The 7,726-nt window shown below is 36.1% G+C and overlaps 2 pseudogenes; one reads left to right on the plus strand and one right to left on the minus strand.

The window, feature by feature from the left end:
* Positions 1–2,087: 2,087 nt before the first annotated feature.
* Positions 2,088–4,171, minus strand: LOC113077754 (serine/threonine-protein kinase pim-1-like; annotated as a pseudogene).
* A 432-nt stretch (positions 4,172–4,603) lies between these two features.
* On the plus strand, positions 4,604–6,491 carry LOC113077753 (rap guanine nucleotide exchange factor 5-like; annotated as a pseudogene).
* Positions 6,492–7,726: the final 1,235 nt, after the last annotated feature.

Below are 7,726 nucleotides of genomic sequence, written 5' to 3' on the forward strand. Positions count from 1 at the left end.
AAAGTCAAGAGGAAACCACGTACAAAACACATGACCCTGATAGCACATCCACATCACAGAGATGTCTCTTTGATGCCTGCATTTACATCTGCAAGACGGTTTTTTAAAGTGTTTGTTCATTCCTATTAGATGTGAAACAGACGTTTAGAAAATGTCTATGTCTATGTTTTTTTTTTTTTTTTTTTTTTTTTGTTTTTTTTTATGATTTAGAATGTATGTAAAAATACTGACATCTTAGAGACATCTTTCAGATGTTTGTAAACAGCAAATGCTTTCCAGATTAAGCGATCTTTAACAGACATCTTGCAGATGTACGTGTGCTATCTGGGAAGCAATGCAAATATCTCTCATGAATATGTCTCAATCCCTGCTCTGTGCCTGCACGTAGAACCAAAATCCTACAGGATCTTTTTTGTAAGGGATAAATATTAAATGCACTCTATCCAGCTCAGTGTATTGTAAAAAGGTGTCACAATGATCTCTTTGGAAGAAAGAAAGGGTTTGGCACAGCGCAGTACTCAGGTGAACATAATCAGGAAAGAGCGACTCCTGTTGCCAGTCAAAAGGTACACCATCATAAGAGGCAAGCTTTCCTGGAAGTTAATACAAGTCTTAAAACGTTCAGTATTACAACAAGAACATACTGTAACTGAACATAGCTGACACAACATGTTTTCATGGATTATTAGCTAAGTGTACACCTTTTTGTAAATCTATTTTCACATTTGTCAGCTAAACACAAACAGCATGCCATCACCAGTTCTTAATAAAAAGACAATAAATGTCTTCTTTTTTCAAGATAACTTGGTAGTCTTGAAAACTGGTACTTAGCACACAAACTACAAATCTCAGACAAAAGCTGATTTTTTTACAGAATATAAAAGGAATAGCTCGTTTATTATTTGTGCTTTTAACTGACTGGTTAATCTTTTAGTTTTATCGCACACTTTTCAAGTGAAAAATTCTTGAGTTTTAACAAGACTGTGGACTATCTGTTCTCTGTTTATATCATGTATATGTATAAGTATCATGTCAAGGACTTTTAGTTGACTACTTTAACTGAGTCTTTCTACAAAATGGATAAATCTTATACCTCAGAACTTAACTTTTATCTACTGAACTCTAGCTTGAACTTATTTGTTTGTTGTAACTACAGAAGTAATGGTTCACATACAGTATATGTACAGTACTCAGACTACATTGCATCTGTTTCAACTGTGGCAATAATATATTATTATTATGGATTATGAAACATTTTATTTCACAGATTATTTTTACTGCTGAAATGTTTACCTCCTTGTCTGAGGACCCTTTAAGTGTCAGACGGTTCAAAGACAACCAATAAAACTGCTTTTAGAAGGAATGCCTTTTGAAATGGTTTAACTGATGTTCACACAGTTACACACACACACACACACAGTACAAATGATTTGTCAAACAATATAACTAGCTAGGTAAACAAAACAAATGAAATGGCAAAAATGGCCAAATGAAAAGTTTTAGTACCTAGCATATCCTGATCCTTCCATTCAAAAAAAAAAAAAAAAAAAAAAAAAATGCAGAAAATGACCTATTATATGAAACTGGTCCGTTTTTTACACAAACATGAATATAAAGAATGCATTTCTAATAAATATATTTTAACATAAATTTAAACATAAGACCTAGAGATGTTGGAGGAAAAAAAAGAAAGTTATTTGTCAAAAACCTAAAAGATTTGTAAATCTGTCCGTTAACAAACAAGAAGATACACATGATAATAAAAGCTTAAATATTAAATGTCATTTTTCAATATTTACTACATAGTCCATTTCTAAAAATGGCAGTCACATTTTGCCTATAATTTGTTTAAATTAGAGGTTAAAATATATTTGTGGCAACATTTATATACATACAAATGCCTCATTTATTCATTCAAAAATGACTAAATTTGATTTGACCAATTCTCAATTATTCAAGACCTCCAGAGAGGAATGTCTGAAGAAAGCACTGATTATTACTTTGGACTCCACACTTTCTATCTCTGATCATGTTATTCTAAAGCATCATTATACAGTCTGCTTTCTTAATTGTCATGAAAAGCTCACCTTCTGACAAGCCAGCTTTGGAGAAATTGTTTGCATTGGTCTTGCTTAAGTCATCAGTGCTGGGATAATCCCCACAAACCAGTGTGAGCAAGAGCACACTGACTGTTGCTGGCTTCCCATTGTACTCGCCCTTCTCATTATACTCCGGGGGGTTGGGGGGCAGTACTCAAAAGTGCCCTGAAGGAAAGAGATACATCTGTAAGTTTGCAATACCACAGGATTTTTTCCTGGCATTTGTATATGATTTCACGAGAATATCTTGTTGCCCGGTTTCTTAAAGAGGTCGCCACACCCAAAGTCAATTAGCTTGACTTCATGGGTCTCCTTATTAATGAGCAGATTTTCAAGTTTAATATCGCTGTGTAAAATGCCACGGCGGCTGCACATGTAGGAAGCCTGTGTTACCTGCCATATTATGACAAGAGCTAATGTTTCATCAATGCTGCCTCCATGGCATTCTGCAAAACCAAACAGGTACTCGCAGGGTGAGGGGCGCTTCATAACCATAATATAATGGTCATACTGGTCCCTGCCAGTCCAGCAGCTGGATTATTTCTGGAATGCAGGGGCCTCAGTTGGAAAGGACTAGCAGTGCAACCTCTAGTGGGAGGGGCTTGGAATGACCCGGTTTGAAGAAATAAAAATTTTCGATGGTTAGGTGTATGTGGTTTCCCAAATTACAACTTAGACTGATATTTCGCAAAATGATCAACTGTAGTAATATGAGATGTTTTAAAGTGAATACACAGAGGATAATGTATAGAGCACAGGCTCCTTACGAAAATGATGTTTTTCGTCATTCTCTGTCTTTTTGACATATTTCACTGCTATATGAAACAATAAACAGATTGTCTAAGATTTATTTACAATTAATATAATGATATTATAATGCAGTGGTCAAATTAATCCATGCTGGAAGATCAGTCTGCTAGCTAGATATTATAAGTAAAAAATGAAACCTTAAAGCCATCCTGCAGATGACTCCCCTCATACACAGCATTTAAACATCCCTTCTCCCGGGATGTTGCCAATCACATAATTCAGCAGGAATTGATGACTAAGGAAACACAAGATCAGTTCAATATCAGGCACTGCAGTGTAGTCTTTTTTGTGATATTGTGATATTAAAATGGCGTGTGTGTGTGTTATTGTTGCAGTACTTTTACCCTCAGTTTTCATCTTTCCCTTATTCTATAGCTGCTTTGTCAGACGTGACACAGAGACCTCTGTGGAACTAACTGAATTTTGGAAGACATTGATGCTCCAGTTTTATGTGCTGCAGACTGGAGTCTGGGAAATTTTGATGGACCAATCGGAAGGGGTGGCGTCTGGGTGACGTCAGTGCTCATATGGTGCATGCTGGATTCTGGGTGACATGGGCCTCCAATCAGAAGTGCTGCACTCTGGAGTATGGGTGAAGTCATTGCTCCATTCTGACACTGTGCATACTGGAGTCTGAGGGACGTTAGCACTCCAGTTTGATGCAGTGCATGTTGGAGTCTGTGTGACATCAATGCTCCAAGGCTGACATGGTGCATGCTGGATTCAGAGCGGCATCAGTGCTCCAGTTAGATGCAATGTGAACTGGAGTCATCTGGGTGGACAACAGCACTCCAGTTCGATGTGGTGAAGACTGGAGTCAAGCTGGCATCGATGCTCCAGTCAGACACGGTAGTGTCAACTAGAAATGGAGTGACATTGTTGGTCCATACTGGAGATTGGATGATATCTTTATATGGATGAACAGCAAGTTGTTCCTCTACTACAGGATAGACTTCAGGGTCACTGGTGAAGGTTCCTGATGATTGAGGTTCTCTGAAATACAGATTAACTGCTTTAGTGAATTCTGATCTAATGAAGGGAATTATATGAACCAAAACATAGGTTTAATGTTAATTAAAAAGTAGATACATATAGTCATATTACTGCATCTAAGATGTTAATTAATTATTATTTAGTTTGTTGGATTCTTGTACATAAATTCATAAAACATGTTGTTTACCATCAGGACTTCTTCTAGATGGAACTGCCACAGTGTCAGTACCCTGAGCCTCATCCCCACCCTGAGCTGAGCTGGTCTTCATGCTGTATTTTTGACCAGCTCTCCAACAAGAGGTCCACCTCCATAACCTATATCGGTTTGTCTTTTTAGAGGTGTCCTCCTTCCTCCCTTTCTTCTTTTTCACACCCACATCCTCCTCTCCAACACAAACTGGATTTGGGTGGCCTTCCACTAAATCAGAGGTGGGTAAAGTACCCTAAAACTGTACTGAAGTAAAACTAAAAGTTAAAAAGTTGCTTGAGTAAGAGTAAAAAAGTATCACTCAATATATTTCATCAGCCTTTACTTCAGTCTTCAGTGTCACATAATCCTTCAGAAATCATTCCAGTATGTTTATACATCAAAGAATCCTAAACAAACTGTCACAGGTTCCAAAAAATATTAAGCAGCAAAACTTTTTCCAGCACTGGTAACAAAATCAATATATTAGAAATATCATTTTTTTTGAAGGATCATGACTCTGAAAACTGGAGTAACAGCTAAATAGTAACAAAAAATTCTGATTTGCTTCACTGAATTAAATTATATTTTAAAGTATATGAATTATGTTTTGTATATGCATAAATAACCTCTGACACGGAGAAGAGTGAAAACTATTCACATGACCGCTACCGATTCGAAGTTACCGAACATCTGAACATAACGAATCAAATGCACATGGAAGGATCTTCTCTTGTCTGTTCTGCAAAATGTAAACAAATGTATATTTTTGCTAGCCTAGATATTGTGGAAATATCAATATTAATAAGGCATTCCTCCTGGAAGAGAGCTAACACGGGTTTGGGGGGTATTTATTTCATACTCTGTGACAGCTACAGTCAAACTCTCTAACCACTGGGTCCACGACTTCCCCAAAGAGAATGCACCTGAGATTTACTGAGATGCACCTCTTTTCTATATAGTAGGAAGTATATAGACTAATATCTTTTCTGACAGCGTTATCACATTTTATTGTCAACATCTTTTACTTGTCATGACAATGTTCTCTGTTTGTTTTAAAGGCTTGTGAGTGTAATGTACCTTGTGCCGGACGAGCACTTAGGAATGCTTACGTATCCAGTGGTCAGGATAACTGGAACGCACATATCAAACTGGCAAGAATCATCGGGTAGGATTCATTCCAACAATTTATGATTTATATATAAAATATAGCCTTTTTTTTCTGATGTAATATAAAACATTGACAGCCAATCAGAATCCACCTGTATTTAAAGAACTCAAGCATTTAAAGCAGCAGACAACATAACTGTAGCATATTAACAGAACATCAACATTCATTGGTGTGGACGCTAATATGATAATCGTTATAATTATCGTTCTTAGAGTAAATGGACCTTTTATATGAAGTATCACATATAGATGGGCCCAAAAGTATGACACTGAAAATGTTTAGATTCATAAACGTTCAAAGTCTTGACATAATAAAATGTTTTGGGGATTTTGAATAATCTTAAAACATACATTATGATATCAAAATAAAATATATTTCAGATTCTGCACTAATTAAATAAGACTTCTTTGTCCAAAATACCACACATCATTCAACAGACAATCATTTGGATCACACAATCATTAAATATAACATAAGTTAACTTTGTAGCTTAAGAGTGAGAAACTGATATCTGAAGTTTATTTACCCACATTAACAATCCTTATCAATCTATATATTTCAAAACAAACAAAAAAGTACAAATGTGCAAAGATGTAAAAGTGGTTTATATGTCTTTTTTTTAATCAATCAGGTGAGCGGTTGGTTATGCATTTATTTATTTATTGAATGCATAATTATATTCCTAATGGTTTTATTTTGATTAGTAAAATTAATCTCTAAAAAAAATTCCTGTTCTCATCTGGCATATTCTCAGGAGGACATATATCGGTCTGGAGCTGGTGGAATAGCTGAAGGATCATTGTGAATTTATCAGGAATAGGACAATAGCTTCCAAATTCTGGAACATTCTCTTGGACTTGGGCATTCTGCTTTCAGGTCATAGATATACTGTTACTGTGAATGACTGGATCAGAGGCACAAGCAGATGCTGTAGAGTTTGGATGATTTATCTATTACATTATAAGCCTGGCTCCCTATGAGGTGCCTGAGCAGAAAATAAAATGTTTAGACTGCTTTGTGTCAGATGTTTAACCCTGTTGTTCCCCTGTTGTGTCCAGTGGAGCAGAACAATGTCTTTGAGGACTCCAGGTCTGTGTACCAGTTCGCCTTTGTGGAATGTGAGGCCCAGAGTTGTGATTTCAGAAATCAGGACAACTGGCCGAGTGCAGTACATCTGCTGCTACAGCTGGTCCCATACGGTCAGCTTCGCAGTGGAACCCAGAAGCAGTGAGAACGTTTACACATGTTTTTCTGAGGTCGAAGGTCATTAAGTATCCTTGTCCCACAGGATTGTAAAACTTAATAGCTTTTAATTTACCATCCAGTACTAACAGAACGTGCCTAGACCCAACAACAACCATTAATGATTGGCTTACCATAGTTAAACGTATACAAAAGAGGCTTTTAATTACTGTGTCTGTTGTGATTATTTACCCCTTGGATTGTTTTTCTTGGCTTGGGATCCAAAAGATCCAGTCTTCTCCCAGTGGACCTCAACTGGAGGTCTGGATTGGGCAACATTCAGAACAGTAAGAATTGGCTCCGTTTCAGCCCATGAGTGTTTGAAGTGAATTGGAGTTTGAAATAGGGTGACAGGAAATGGAACAACTTTTACATTTCTGTAATTTTCTGCAATAATCCACAAGGCAATGGAAAATCATATTGGCTTTCGGTCAAGGGATCAGGAACTGTCTCTTTAAGACACACATTGAAATAGGCAAATGGGGATTGGCATAATCTGTGAACCATTATTTACAAAACCAGTGACCTATAATACACTGTAAAAAGTAATACCTAGATCAAACTTATAAAAGTGAGGCAAGTGGCTGCATTGGATGTTTTAAGTTGAGTCAACTTGCAGCCTTTTTCAAGTATAATAAACTCTGTAAAATTACTTAATTCAAACACAACAAAATCAAGTTGAGTTAACTAATAAGCAGAGATGTATAAAGTACTAGAGACCCATACTTGAGTAAAAGTACAAGTGCTCTATCAAAAAAGTGACTTGAGTAGAAGTTGAAGTGCTCTTTAAGCACCACACTTAAGTAGAAGTACTAAAGTATTCAACATTTTTTGTACTTAAGTATTGCAAGTAGTCTATTTTAAAATTTACTACTCAAGTACTGAAAGTAAAAGTAGAAGTATTGTGTTATGTAGCTATTAAAGAAAGTAGTCAAACGTTTGAACATATTGTTTTTACTATTTCAAATGATTAACCTAAAGGACAATCACAATTCCTTTGACTGTAACTTCTTGTAAACAAAAAACGTTAACATTACTAGGGTTAGTTAGCCCAATTTGCAAAATGATGTCATTAATAACTTACCCTCATGTTGTTTCAAACCCATAAGACATCAGAGGGTCATTTAGAATTTTTTGAAGCATCGAAAATACATTTTGGTCCAAAAATAGCAAAAACTACGAATTTATTCAGCATTGTCTTCTCTTCCGTGTCTGTTGTTAAGA

Source organism: Carassius auratus, unplaced genomic scaffold (genome assembly GCF_003368295.1).
Source record: "Carassius auratus strain Wakin unplaced genomic scaffold, ASM336829v1 scaf_tig00023192, whole genome shotgun sequence".
Classification (NCBI taxonomy): Eukaryota; Metazoa; Chordata; class Actinopteri; order Cypriniformes; family Cyprinidae; genus Carassius; species Carassius auratus.